The sequence below is a fragment of the Canis lupus genome, chromosome 10 (genome assembly GCF_003254725.2).
Source record: "Canis lupus dingo isolate Sandy chromosome 10, ASM325472v2, whole genome shotgun sequence".
NCBI lineage: Eukaryota > Metazoa > Chordata > Mammalia > Carnivora > Canidae > Canis > Canis lupus.
Window position 1 is genome coordinate 66285631 of NC_064252.1, and position 15157 is coordinate 66300787.

General features: G+C 41.1%; 1 long non-coding RNA gene across 1 annotated transcript in view; it reads left to right on the forward strand.

Annotated features, from left to right (window-relative positions):
• The window catches only part of LOC112673781 (uncharacterized), a 344678-nt gene that overhangs the window by 77265 nt on the left and 252256 nt on the right, over nucleotides 1–15157 (forward strand). The gene's annotated exons all lie outside the window — the stretch shown is intronic.

The window sequence follows — 15157 nt, forward strand, 5'->3', positions numbered from 1 at the left end:
GGTAATGCTCCCTCTGATTTCACATCATGCTAAGGGGATGGAACCACACGTGCTAAAGGCTAAAAGATCGAAATCCTAATGCAAATTCATTACTGATGTTTTGTTTATTTCTACCATTAACTTGAATAATTTTTTTGTGATTAGCTTATAGTCATTTCTCACTGTTGGTGATAAATAAGGAACTTGCACATCATGTCTATTAATGTATACACCTTCCCTCAGACCCGAGGTCCTTGATGGTGAGGACTGTCTTTTGTAAAATTTGTTATTCATTTAAGGTGCACTTTCTTTCTCTTGCTTTAGGTTTTTATTTTAATTCCTGTTAGTTAATATATAGTGTTATATTAGTTTCAGGGGTACAATATAGTGATTCAGCACTTGCGTTTGTCACATGGTGCACATAACTCTAAGGTGCGCTCAGAATGATTATTTTAGATTGTCAAAAGAATTTGTGAGTTGAAAGAAAAATGTTTTATGTGTTGCATCTTCTAAATGGGAAACCTCCACTTTCTTTTGGCACCCTGGCACCATGTTCTCTCAGTTCTTCGTCCAAGTCCCTGACCTTTGTCACTGTCCTTCTCACCTTGTCCCCAGCACTCATAGTCTGGTATGCTTCCAGGTCTGGTCTTAGGAGTCTTCTCAGCTCACAAGGTTTCTCTCATGATTCCTTAATCTATAAGTTGAGCCCATACCTTTTCCCTTTTCTATCCAAGTGCCTAATGGACATCTCTACTTGATTAATCATAAATAAATTTTCACCAAAAAAATGTTTAAACCCAAATTCATCAGTTTCTCTTTTCCAAACCTGATCATTGATCGGCCTATATTCTCACTTTCAAATTGCACCTCTCAATTCCTTCCCACCTTTAGCTGTTATGACCCCTTCCCTATGTTCCTTGGTTTCAGTTTTATCTTCCTTAGCCCCACTATACACAGTATATGATAAGAGGTCAGTAGACATTGAATTAATGAATGAATAAATCAACATGTTAATGGTAAGTAGAGAACAAAGCCTTAGGGGTGAATACAAGCAAAATGTGAACAGTTAGATTTCAACCAGGTGTGGTAAGCACATTTCTTTTCTTGTGCCAGCTAAGATCCAGTGGTACTGATGGCGTGGAGCACTGTTTTTTAGGGATGTCACACTAAGGTAGGGTTCAGCAGCTTAGAGTACAATGGTCCAATAGGAAGGCATAGAAAAATGCTGCAGCCTTCTTGCCAGGTGTTTACTACTTCTCCTCTGTAGGCACTTAGGTTTTTCTCCAATTTATAGAGCAATATGAAGAACCTGACACTGAGAAGTAACACGGTTAAAGAGCTGTGTTGGAGAAAGACTGGAGTGAGCCTTTACTGAGTATGTGTATCAGTGTGGATATGCTTATTGGATACAGATGACAAGGCTTCCTTCATCTTGATTCCTGTAATGTAACTTTTACATGTCTGTATCCCAGTTAGCTCTATTGTTCCTCAGTTCCTGAAAGGTGGGCATCTTATTTCTGAACATTTTTTAATGAAAGCTTTCTTGTGTTGTTCCCTCCTAAAGCTTTAGTATGTGACTTTAGGATCAGTGGCTCAGGAGGGCTGCCTTAGAATGGATTCTCCTAAGAAGCTCCCAAAGCTGGCAATCCCCTTGCTTGATTACTTATGTCCCCCAGAAGAACTGGGGGAAAAGTGTGTTGACAGGTGTAAACAAAAATCATAAGTGTTATCAGAGGTTATCCATGCATCCTGAGGCCAGAAGTTGTGCAGAATGAGCCCAAAAGGTCTGACATGTCAGGAAGTGTGTGCATTTACACACCCTTAGTGTATGCAGAAGTATGACATATTTTATTTAAACAATAGCCCTGCCAGGGCATTTGTGCTGTGTTTTGGGGAGAGTCACAAAATGTTGTCGAAACACAGGAGAAATCAACACTGAAGCTTGATCATCCTCCTCTTCCTACACTCCTAAGAAATAATTATCCCCCTTTGTAAATGAAATTGCAAATTAAATTAACAATTTCATTTGCAATTTGTAATGAAATTTGTAATTTGTAATGAAATTAACTCACCTGGTTAATGTTGGAGGGAATAAGGGCCCTGTATGGTTGAACACAGAGAAGAGAGCAAGGCTGATGCTCCTAGGGGCTCTGGCAATTGTTTCTCATCTTGGTATGTAAGTGATAAAGGATAGACATCTGCTCTTTCCATCTGAAATCACCATTTGGAGATCAGCACAATTCTACACACTTCAACATAATTTTGAGGTAACTGTAATTGGAGTAGAAGTTAGGAGATACAAACGTATCCCAGATGCTGCTCTGCTACTAATTTGTCTAGGATAAATCACTTAATATCTTAATAAATCTCTGTCCTGATGTGTAAGATGGGTACAGTACCTACTCTACATCCCCCTCATTTTTGTAAGGATGGGATGAGCTTTGCCTGTGAATGGGTAGTACCTGTTGAGATGGAGCTAGCCAAGAGAACGTCCAAGTATGTGAGTGGAGAACTATGAGGTGCTTCCATGGTACAAATGGAAGCCATAAAGAAATGGAGACAGCTGGAGAAAGCAGTGTGAGTATAAGGCATGCAGAATATGGTACCAACAAAAATTGCGTATCTATTAGAAGAATGCAGATATTTGCCCAATAATATTTCTTTGCAGTCAGTCTACCATCCAGACACACCATATTCTTACACATCAGCAAAGGGAAGCAGCAGATACTCAATGCGGTGGCCAGACTTGCCTGACTTGCTCCCATTCCAATCCAGTTCACGTGAACATTGGCTCTACTTCTATACACTGGTTTCGACATTTTAATGTGGCCCTCAGCTTGACTCTTCAAGCCCCTTGCAGGAATCTGACCTAGGCTTTCCATGAGGCTGCCTTGTACTAAAGTCTTGGCAGTTGCCTATTGACTATGGCCTGGCCTACACTGAGCTTATGTTGTTCGCCTAAGGAGCAAATTAAGAAGCAGAACTACAGGAAATTTGCTGGATCCCTGAGATTTTTCTCATCTGTCACTTTTTGTGACAATGTGGGAATCGTTCATATTGCAATCGTTCATAGTGATCGTTCGTATTGCAACTCTGAAGATAAAGTGTTCTAGAATTGTGGCATGGTATAAGACGGGAAGGATCTAGGGAGTGAGCAGAAGGAGAAAGCAAAATATGGAGGCATTGGTTTTTTTTGTGAGTTCTCAGGGGAAGAAAACAAAACTTGTACAAGCTCCTGGGAGGAGAAGATGGGGCAGGGATCAAGCTTTGGGGCGTATGCTGGACTTGAGTCTTGGGTCTCCCTCTTGAGGCAAAAAGCAGCTACTCAGAGGGACAGAGTAGAGTGTGGGAACCCTGATTATGAATTCAGTGGAAGGATGCTATTTATAGTGTACATATTTCTGCAGGCAAGGAGTTCACTGTGAAGTCCCATGGAGGAATTAGATTTGGCATGGCGGTTCTGGCAGGGGGGAAGAACTGCCCGAGGAACGTGGTGGGCTTGAATCAAGCAGGTCAGGGTCAGAGGCTCTATTCATTCTATTCATGAATGAAAGGGCAAGTATAGAAAACACTGGGACTTTGTTTAGGAGGGATTTTGCTTGTGGTAACAGTTCCAGTAAAGCAGCTTGGTTTGAGGTTTGAACTTGGCAATCTGAATGGGAAGTTGGGCAGTGGCAAGTTGGAGGATGGTTTCTCCTACCTGCTAAGAAAGTTTGTTTTTGTTGTTATTTTTTTAAAGGATGGAGAAGGGGGATCATAACTGGAATGAGGATGAATCAAAGAATGAAAAAGTGATATCATTTGTGCGTGGCAAAGTATCATTAAATCAAGTATTTTGTCTTTTAAAGATTTTACTTATTTATTTGATAGAGTGAGAGAGTGCAAGCAGGGGGAGCACAAGCAGAGGGAAAGGGAGAAGCACGAGAGGCTCAATCCCAAGACCCTGGGATCATGACCTGCACTGAAGGCAGATGTCTACCCTACTGAGCCACCCAGGTGCCCCTAGAAGATAAAGTGCTTTGATTATGGAAATCAAGGATACTAGATCACTGAATTTATATAAGCATTTGAGAAAGAGAGCCTATATAAGAATTGTTAAAAAAGTTTTAGTTAAAAGAATGTAATTAAGCACTTTAAAATCTTAGCTCAAAGAAAAGGAAAATTATAATCTTAGGCCATTTAGACATTGAAATGAGATTATCACACACAAAAATTTATCGTCAAAATTAGGCAAAGAGATGCTTTTCCCAAGAGATGCTTTAATGGATCACTTGGTTTTCAAAAACATTTTTCCGTGGCTTGGTGTATTTCGGTAGCCTTACTTCGTCCTGATGATTGGATCGATTAGCCTAGTACTTCACTACCTGCTGGTCTCTTGGCATGAGGATCCTAAAGGAACCAGATGGAAGTTCTAGCTTTGAGTTTAGTGGGATTCTTTCCCTCTTACCTGATGGATGGAAGCTTTTCTCTCCTGGGACCCAAGATCTCTAAACCTACAGAGCTCAGAAACAGGAATCACATATTCTCACAGGTGAGTCACTGTGAGTGATGGACAGTGGTTTTACTCCTCTTTCAATCATTGTATCTTGAACCTGTATATTCTGTATGTGGAGATTCAGCAACATATACTCTGCATTGACTTAGGATGTATATTACATTCTGGAGAGGGTGCCCCATTGTCTCATCTCCCCACAGGCCTCCCAGTTGTACCTTCAAAAGACCATCCCCTTGCTCTGTCAGGCCATTGAATTCTGGGTGATGTGATAGGACTAGTGGATCTAATGACCATGCCTGCACCCAGTGTTGTGCTTTCTTTTGTAAAGTAGGTACATTGGTCCAATGTGATATTTGCGGCACTTGGTCAGCAGATCAAATATTGTACCCTAAAATAGTGGTGCTGGCTGAGGCCTGCAGACAGGAAAGGCAGTCTCATGCCCAGAATGTGTTTCAAGTCCATTCAGGATGAATCCTGCCCCTTCTGGGATGCAAAGTAATCATTGCTTGACTCCTTGAGGGATGGTACCATTTCAGGAACTCAGCATGTGTGTCTTTTGCTGGTAGGTTAGACATTTGGTGGCAGCAGTGGCTAGATCAATCCTGGTGACTGGGAGCCCACACCGTTAGGCCCATGCACAGCCCCATCCCTGTTTCTGTGGCTGCTCTGTTCCCGTATGCACTGTGGTGGTGGCTGATGCAGCCGTTGGGGTGGCTGATGCAGAGACTGGCTAGCATCTACTAGATAAGTCAGTCATCCTGCTTGCCTGGTTGTTTAGTCCTTTTTTCATGGTAGATACTGTCTGGTGGGTTAGTTAACATGAGAAGTCAAGATCTTCCCATTTTGTGCCTACTTGTGTAGATGCATCTTCATTCTTTTTCCGCAGATCTCTGTGTTTATCATCTTCCAGTCTTTCTCCTTTAGGCTCCGACATACCACTGGCCTTAAGTTCATATATGTTCTTACCTTGAGTCACTTCTCACTCCATACAAAGTGCATTACCAGGTATATCTTCTGAAGCTCCACTCTTTGGGAGGAGTTTCTGCACCATTGCCTTTCTAGGTCACCTCTGAGTAGGACTGTTGTATAGTAGCTGTTTATTTTCACCCTGCACCCACATATGGAACGGACACATCTGTGATCCAAGCTTTGTCATTTTTCTGTTGTCATTTGGTTCCATGGGAGACTCTTAAAGGACCCCATCCTTGTAGCCATCGATTTGAGCTAAGGGTGAATCACTGATGTAATAGCAATGAATGAAATAGAATCTAGGCCACCTGCTTGTGCTGCTTGCTTGTGCTCTCTGGCCCTGCTTGCTGGGACAACATTCATCATGTGAGGAATTGTTGCTGGGCATGCCTGACCTAACTTGATAGGTTTGCCAGAACCTAGTTCATGATGAGCACTTCTGGCCACATAGTCATTTGATGTCCCATCGTCAGGCATTGCACCTCTACTAGTAGCCAGTAGCGTATAGGAACCGGTTTTCAAAAGACATCACTCCACCACCACAGATGGCATGACCATGCTCTAGCACTCTAGGGGGCTGCGCTCTGATTCTTCCATTGGTGCTTACCATAAACTCCACAGGGCATTTTTTCCCCTCATGCCAACACCTTCAATTCCATGGGGTCTTCCTGGTAATATTGACTAAGTGGGAGGCCTGCTTTTATTACAACTTGGTCCTGCCTTGCTAAAGCCTTTCCTGCTCTGGGACGTACTCAAAACTGCCCATCAGGTCACTCGGTCAGAGGAGCAGAGCAGTATTTTCAAATATGGAGAATAGTGTCTCCAGAATCTGGACTATCAGTCATTGTATATCCTCCTTATAAGGCAGGAGGTGTGAGATGCAGAAGTTTGCCCTTTACTTGGAAGACCTGTATCAGCATCCTTGGATCACCACCGAATTCCCTGATATGACAGGTCCCTGAATCTTTAGAGTCTCCTGTTTTCTGGAGATATGTTTTCCTAAGGCCTCCAACATACTTAGTACTTCTTACTTATCTTGCCTAATATGGTGGTTCAGTGTGATATTCTGAAAAATGTCCATTAGATTCCAGTCTCTCTGGGTTACAGTGTGACAGAGGTTGGGAGAGTTAACTTAGTACCAGGGCAAAATGGTGCATATATTCTATTGCCTGTTCCAACGTGAAGAGAACTATTTCTGATCCTTCTTCCTGATGTGGGTGGAAACCACCACATTCACCAGATCGGTGGCTAGATACCATGTATATGAGGCCATGCTGATCTGCTCTAGAAAAGGCACCACACCTGGCACAGCAGCTTTAATTGGAGCTACAACTAGACTAAGTTTGATGTCATCTTCCAGGATCTGTCTGGTTTTCCTGGTAGTCAAACTAAGTAATTAAATGGGAATATAATATAATGGGAATGTAATATATATTATATTATGTTGTATTGTATATATTATATTATATTATATTATATTATATATATTATAGTAGCAGAGGACTATTACCTCTGCATTCTGGGTCATGATGAGGGTCTTTAGGGTGACACTAATCTCTGCCATTTCCCGCATGACATAACCATGTTTCTATTCATAATTTTTGGCTGGAAAGGGGCTGTTTCAGCAGTTTTCACTTGATCTTCCCTACTAAAGTAGCTCTTACTTACTCCAAAGGCCAAGGAACACATGTAGAGATTTTGTCAACCACCAAGCATGTCCATTACATTTATACATTTAGCATCCAAGGATATTTTCATAGAATGGATCTGTGGGCCCAGGGGAAGCAAGACTGCAAGCAAGATTAGGCCCAGCACTCCATTTATTACTTGGCTCTCAGAAGTTCCTATTTTAATGGGGCCATGAGTATTTTTTATGTGCCCAGATATCAACTTCGACCCTTTGTACAATAGTCCTTGAAACGCTGGTGTATTTTACTTTTCCCCAGTATATAATTACCTGAATAAGTGGCCTTAGGTCTTTTTAGAGAACAATTGGGGGAATTATTATTGTGCATACTTGCTGAGGTGTTGCAGAATTGTTCCTTCTGAGTATCCAGCCTCTCTTTGAGTTAATGGCTTCCGAGTTTGAAAACTAGGCTTCTTGGTTTGGTTCTATCATCTTTACTTCTACCAATGAATCTGATTTTTTAATAGTATTTCCTTTCCTTTGCCCTGGCCTGCAATGGACAGCCTCTCTTACCAGCCCATGACTTATTGCCTTACTGCTTTGGTAAATGGAGTGTCCTCTGGATCCCACTGCAGAACATAATCACCAGGTGAGCTTTCTGGCCCTACAAAGTATATCCACTCTAGCTGCTTACTTCCCTGGACTTTGAAACCGCTTATTTTATCATCTGTTAAGGCTGTTTTGATATTTGTACTTTATTTAGTATGAGCTCTTTTCTTCTCTGATCTTCTAAGAGCAATCCTAGTAGTGTGCTAGTGCCATTTCCTAGGCCAGAATATTAAATTAGCTCCTCTAATGTAGGAGAGTGTCCTCCTGCTGATAAACTCTTTCTTTCCCTACTTGATGTTCTTTTGTACTCTTGTTCCAGCACCCTCAGTATCCAGTCCCATACATATGCTTCAGCTCATTATTAGTAGAAGTTAAGCTAGAGCTATAGTATCTTGGGGATATAGTTTCCTCCCTTTGCAGGCTCAGCACCATCATCCAGGTAACCTCGTCTCATTGTTCTCTTGCCCAGCAGGGAAGGTGGGGGAAGAACTTGAGGGAGGGTACATGTTGCCTTGCAGGACAGAAGCCTCTGCTTTATCTTTAAGCAAGGGGAGCTCTAGACGACTAGGGAGCAGTGGGTCACTCCTATAGGCTCAGATCGGTTAGGGGGATCTGGGATGTTAATGTTTTCGAGTGTATTGATCCAAATGATCCATTTCAAATTTCAGGATCCCACTCCTTCCCCATCAGAGCCCTGACCTTGGTACAGCAGACTTACCAGGGCTGAGAATTCACTTTATCTGGAGCTTTGCTACTTTTATAATTAAGTCTTGGGCTTGATCCTTAACCTCCTCCTTCCCCTAGAGATCAGGAATCGTAGCCTCTTTACATGCTGCCAGAGAGGTCCTCTGATTTTCACTCTCAGCTTTCAATTAGTGATTAATTACTCTTAGCCTTTTCTTGTCTCTCTCCAGTGCATCAGTGCCACTCACCAAGCCATTAGATTCCATTGTCCTCCTAATTAGTACCTTCTCAGAACCTCTCACAACTTAAACTACTGCGCCTGCCAGTGCATTTTCTTCCCAGGGGAGCCTATCCCAGGTTGTCACTGGTGAAAACCTTTAGGAATCTCAGTGCTACAGCAAGCCTGTAGTTTCTACTGCTCCACCTACTACTAGGAATGGGGTCCTCATTGCCAGGTGGGTAGTGGGTGATCCAGTTCCAAAACTCTCATTTTAGTTTAGTCTTCTTCCTCAGGCGATCTTCCTCACATCACTCTTGACAACAGCAGTCTTAATACCCTGGGAAGTAGACTCTGAAATGGAGGCTTACATGGAGGAAGTTTATTGGTGAGTGCTTTTAGGATCAATACCTTAGGGGGAGTGGAAGGAGGTGTCAGACTGTGATGCAATTGCCACAAGAACCACATCCATTTCCATGGGGAGCCTTGAAGCTGAGCTGGTTCCTCAGAATTTCCTGCTTTGATGCAAGGAATCTGGACCTTGATACCCCTAATCTACCAGTCACTGGACAAGGACTGTCTGTGGGAAGAGTGTGACTTGGAGCAAGGCAGCTTTCCTGCTAAGCAGTTCCAGAGGGGAACTCAGCTTAAATCCACCAGCCATTACCGCCCAGGAGCTAGGGAAGTGAGTGTACAAGCCACAAAGGGGCACCTGAGCAACATATCACAACAGCCATTACAGTTCCTGTGTACTAGGGATAACCAATAAAAACTATGATGAGAAAGACAGTCCTATTAATAATAAAGTGTGTTCATATAAATTTAATGACATGTTAAAGACTTATTAAAAAAACTTCTTTTGAGAAATATCTTGATAAATGAAAGTACTTATTACCTCATTTCTGAATAAGAGAACTCTTTAAAAGTGCTAATTCTTTTCAAACAGAAAAAGATATTTAGATATTCTATTAGAATAGAATATCTAAAAATAGACTTAATATATATAAGAATTTGCATAAGATAAGAATGGTTCCTAAATATCACTGGGGAAAGAAGAACTATTTAATACATGTTTTTTTTTGAAAAAGATTTATTTATCTATTTGAGAGAGAGCGAGAAAAAAAGTGAATGGAGGGAGGGGCAGAGGCTGCAGGAGAGAGAGAATCCTCAAGCAGACTCCCCGGTGAGCAGGGAGCCCCATGCGTGGCTCTATCCCAGGACCCCAAGATCATGACCTGAGCCAAAGGCAGATGCTTAACCAACTGAGCCACCCAGGCACCCCTAATAAATGGTTTTTAAATAAATGGCTAGACATTTGGGGCACAAATGAAGATTTTCTATCTTGTGTCATATGCAGATTAAGTTTTATATGAATGTAGGATTTATTGAGAAAGAAGAATCCATAAAAATATTAGAAGAAAATAAGGATACTTTTAAAAAATCATCCATTGGTGGGGAAGACATTTAAGACATAATACGAAAAGCAGATCATATGTAAGAAAAAATACATTTTATTACTAAAGAAAGACTATTGCTTCATAAAGAATATTGAAAATGTAAAAGTAAGCGAAAAATAGGAATAAAATATTGAATAAAATATGAGGATAGGTCTAATATTCTCAAGGTATAAAAGAACTCCTATATTTTAAGAAAAAGACAAGCACCCTAGAAAGAAAATCTCCAAAGTATTGTGAGCAGATAGTTCACTAAAGTGAGAAATAAAGTCAATAAACATATCAAAAATATCAGTACCTACTAGTAGTTAAATATATACAACTGAAAGCAAAAAATCGCATTTTTTACATATGAAATTGATTAGTTTGTGGAAAATTTTAATACCTACTATTGTCCTGGATGTGGAAAGTGTGCATGCTCATCTCCAGAGAATGTAACTTGGTGTAAATTTATAGAGAATGTAAAGCCCTTATGAAAGGTAATTGTTATCTGTATCTTCAAATTTAATTCGTACCTCTTTTTTAAAATTCATACTGTTTGACCTAGCAGTTCCATTTCCAGGAATGAGTCCTAAAGAAACAATTATTGATGTGCATAAAGATTCCCCTACAGCAATGTTCAGTATACAGTTGTTTTTAATACCAAATGTTGGAAACAGCCTGTGTCTCATAATAGACATTTTTTGAATTAATAATAGCTTATCTATATCATGAAATACTACACAGTCTTTAAAAATAATGTTGCAGTACAATATTTAGTGATGTAGAAAAATGTGCACAGGAAGATGTTAAGTGAGTTTATTAGCAAGCAGTAAAATGGAATGCACAGATGATTTCCCCTTTCCTTTGCTAACAATAGGGGGAAAAGAAGCCCTGCACATATGGGCTCAGGGATGGTGGGGATTGTTTTTTATTGGCCAGGTTTTGGATAAATTCAATTTTTTTCTTTTTTTCTTCTTTCTGTATTTCCTACAGTATTCTGTGAATCAAGTTCACCATGAGTACCTTAAAAAAGAAAATGAAAACAAGTTCTGTGTTAAGTTAGTCCTGATTCCACCCTGATACTGTTCTGATGACTTTAGAAAATTGGATCTAGGTGAGAAAGAAAAAGAAACTAAAGCCATAGAATCCAGGTTGACCCCACAGGTCCTTCTCTGATGAGCTCAGATTTTAAAAGATGTATAAAAATATAAAAGAATAAAACCTAAACCAGGGATGCATCAAATAGAATGTCTAGTATTTTTTTTAAAAAATGAGAAGAAAAATTTAAAGAAGTCAGAAAGCTGAAGCTCAGAGTGAACGTAGGCTTTCAAAAATGCGTGGGGAAAAGGATAGAAAACTAAGCATGGAATAAGAAGAAAAGAATCCCTTTGGCCGAGTGCTTGGCAGCACCAGGGTACTGTTGATGAATGGTCAGTACAGTGCAAACTCCATCAGAGCTATTTTACATTCATCTTTTCTGCCAAAAGGGACGATGCTGGGGCTGTAAAAGGAAGAACAAACATAAGTAGGAAGGAACTGAGACCCAACATGAATGAACAGATCCGGGGACCTCCCTGCTCTGGATGAATTCTAATTTCCTGGCTGGAGCAGATGCCTTTCTATGTTCTTGTACAAGAGAGAGCAGGTCACTGCCAGTGTTCGTGGACCAACTGTGGTGGGAAGCAGATGGGACGTGGGCAAGTACAGAGCCTTGTTTCAAAAAGGAAAGGAAGGTGAGGCCCTTAAACTTCAGTCTAGTGGGCAGGATCCTCAAATCATTAAAGGGAGGGTTCTGAGGAGACCAGAATAGGAGGCAAATACCCTCTTAAATAAAGGTGAAGTACATGGGAAAGAAATAGCACAAATGAGAGACACCCATGTTGACACTGCAGGTGATGAGAGGTGAGAGCAAGCAGGTCAAGGAATAATAAAGATGCCACCTACACACAGCTTGTAGGGTGTTAGGAGATGGTGTATGAGAGAAATGGAATAGAACGGGAGTTTTTGATGTAATTGTTTTAGGAAAAGTGCAGGGGATGGGGCAGGGCTGTGGACTAATTCTGGCATTTCAATCAAAGATGCAGAAATTGGTGATTCAATGCAGGCATCTAAGCTTAAGAAATGAATTGGAGAAGTCTGGAAGGATTCTCATGACTGTGGGCCTCACTGCTGTGCTGCATGTGGAGTTAAGTTTGTTGATGGTCTGTTCCATTTTGGGGGCAGCTGTTTTCAGTGGCTAATAGGAGAAAGATGATGAAATAACAGCCACAATAAAAGGAGGAGATGCTGCAACTTTTATAGAAAAGAAAGATGAAATCCATTATAAACTCCCACGTTTTCACCTTTTTTTCTTTTTTCCTTCCTCTCTTCTTCCACCCCTCTTCAAATATTTATTAAGCTACTACTGTAAACAAAGTTATGTTAAACGCTGAGAATATTCTTTCATCTAACAAATACTTATGAATGCTTAAGGCACCTAGGATTCAGCAGTGATTAAGACAGGCAGGGTCCCTGTTCTCATGATGCTTAAAAAATATCTAATGTGGTGAGGAGGGCAGGTGGGGAAGGGGTAGAGGCAACATAAGCAAATGGGCATCATCTATGAGGTTTTGACTGAACTGCTGGGGAGGGGAGGACTATCTGAAAAGGTGACATTTGAGCAAAGAACTACAAGAAGTGAACATGTGATCTGAGGGGAAAGATTTCTCAATTTCCTACCTGAATGATGAAGAGAAGCATGCTGATTATTCAAATAAAGTAGAAGAGGAAAAACCTTGCAGCTAGAAGGAATAGCTTGTGCAAAGGGTAGGGTGATAGGTGGGAAAGAGCGTGACTCGTCTAAGTGACTGAAGGAGGATTGGTTTGAAATATGATGCAGGAGTGGCCAAAGATGAGCTTGCACATAAGGAGGGGTCAAAACACAGCCTTGTAGCCCTACACAGGGATCCAAACTTTCTCTTGATGGCAGTGGGGACTCGTTGATGGCTTTAATCGGGGTAGTGATGTGATCAAAATTTAGTTTTAGATGCGCCTGCTGCAAGAGGTGGTTGCAATTGGATGTGGACAAGAGGAGGAACAAAGCGACCACTTAGGAAGATGTTGTGGTAATTCAGAAAAGAGCTATTGGTGGCCAGAACTAGGCTGATGATGGAGAGGCTTGAAAGGACACAGGTGGAGAGATGAGCTGAGGGTGGAGGGGAGGAGGAGAGGAATTAGGATGACATCCCCATCAAGGATGACATCTGGTGGATTGTGATATATTCACCGAGGAGGTGCAGTAGGTTTGGAGGTGAGAAGGAGGAGTTGGGGGCCAGGGAGAGGAGTGCAGGAGCTCAGGGATGGCATCTGAATAAGGTCAAAATATGTTTGGGCCACGAAGTGATAATGTCAAATGATTTCTGAGTATAAGACTCAAATTGGAGAGGTGACTGGGCCAGATATCAGTATCTGTTGCAAAGGTCAAAGCTGATGAGGCCTGGGTTCAGATCCCTGTTTAGTCACCTTCAAATAAGACCTTTGGATTAAATTTCATAGGTCCCTTTCAGCTTTAAAATCCTGTGCAGGATGAAGAATGAAAATGGAATTTGGAAGACAGACTTTGAAAGCATTTTCTGTACAAATAAAGTAATTTCCATCTTTGAAGTTGATGGCTTGAGACTAACCTAAACTTATCTGTGTGACAGCAGAAGTAGAACCAGGGTGAGGAAGGGCAAGTAAATACTTTCTGTACAAATCACAGGGAAAGCAAGCACAGGTACTCAAAGGATATGGCCACGAGAAGGGAGTAGTGAAGGCTTAAGAAAACAATCTGTTTTGAAACGTGGGCATCATTTGACCAGGATTGGGGGATACGAAAGAAAATTTAAAGGAAAAAGGAAAATGGGGGAGATTTAACATTTTATGAATGAAGATCCTCAGAGGCGATGGAAATGCAAACAGTATACGTGTAACAACACAATAAAGGTTGTAAAAGGGTCAGGGCTGACCAGGAGGGGAAAAAAGCTTTAGGGAAGAAGAAAGGACAGGACAGTGGATGGAGAGAAAGATCTTTTGAGATTTGAGCAACTGGTATGTAATGTTGATAGAAATACTCTTGGTTTGCTTTGCAGTATTAGGACGACTGTAAATACATATCTTATTTATGGGATTTAATGCCTATGAGCATCAAATATGATAGTAGCTGAGAGTTCTTGTAATAGCATAAAGTTTTATATGCATGTGAGGAATTCTTAAGCTTTTTCAGTTAGAAAAGAAAAATATTCTTTTTGATGAGGTTGTATTACTTGATCTTCCCCACTTAAAACCACAAAGGAGTAGATCAGACACGTAAAGGTGTGTTTGTTTCTCACACAATCCCCAGAGAAAGACATGTTCATGTACCTTAAGTGGGGGAATTTGGGCAATTTATTCCAGATAATTTAGGACAATGATATTCAGGTTCCTCTGCGTGTCTTAGCTGTTCTACAGGGAACTGCTGCATCTGTCAATTCTGGTAAAGTCTCAGTTTGAAGATTGTTTCATTCCTGCGAGGTCCTTTGATAAATCAACGAGTGTCTTAATACTCTGTAGACACGAGTAAATGTAATTTGAAGAGAAATAACACTGGGAGGTAGAATTTGGAGAAGATATCATCCCAGCTGACACTGATTCAGGCCAATTGATTGAGAGAGCGACGGAGGGATCCATTACATTCACGAGAGGGAAAGCACATATGTATGAGTGTATTTTTTTTTTTCTGTTAGCCAGTTAATGCAGCTAATAAGTTCTTGATTTTTACTCTTGATTTTCCTTCCTAGCCTTGCATAAACTCCTTCAGGTCCACCTGGATGACCATCTTCCTTATCACCATCTCCTGGCTCCTGACAAAGCCAGTTTCTGTCGGCAGAGTCATGGGCTGCCAAGTAGCGTTATTTATGGGAAAGAGAAAAGCTGACTCTCTGCTTCCAGGTTTTCCCACGTGCATAGTTGGATGGTCAAGACTGGAGAGGTCAGAGTTACATTAATACTTGCCACGAATTCATTCCTGATCCTTCTCTTCTGTCCTCTCCCGGCTTGGATCTCTGAGTTAGATGTCTGGGTTGTAACAGTTTCCCTGGAGGAGTTGTTCCCTCCCTCCAAGGTGGTTGAGTAACATTTTACAT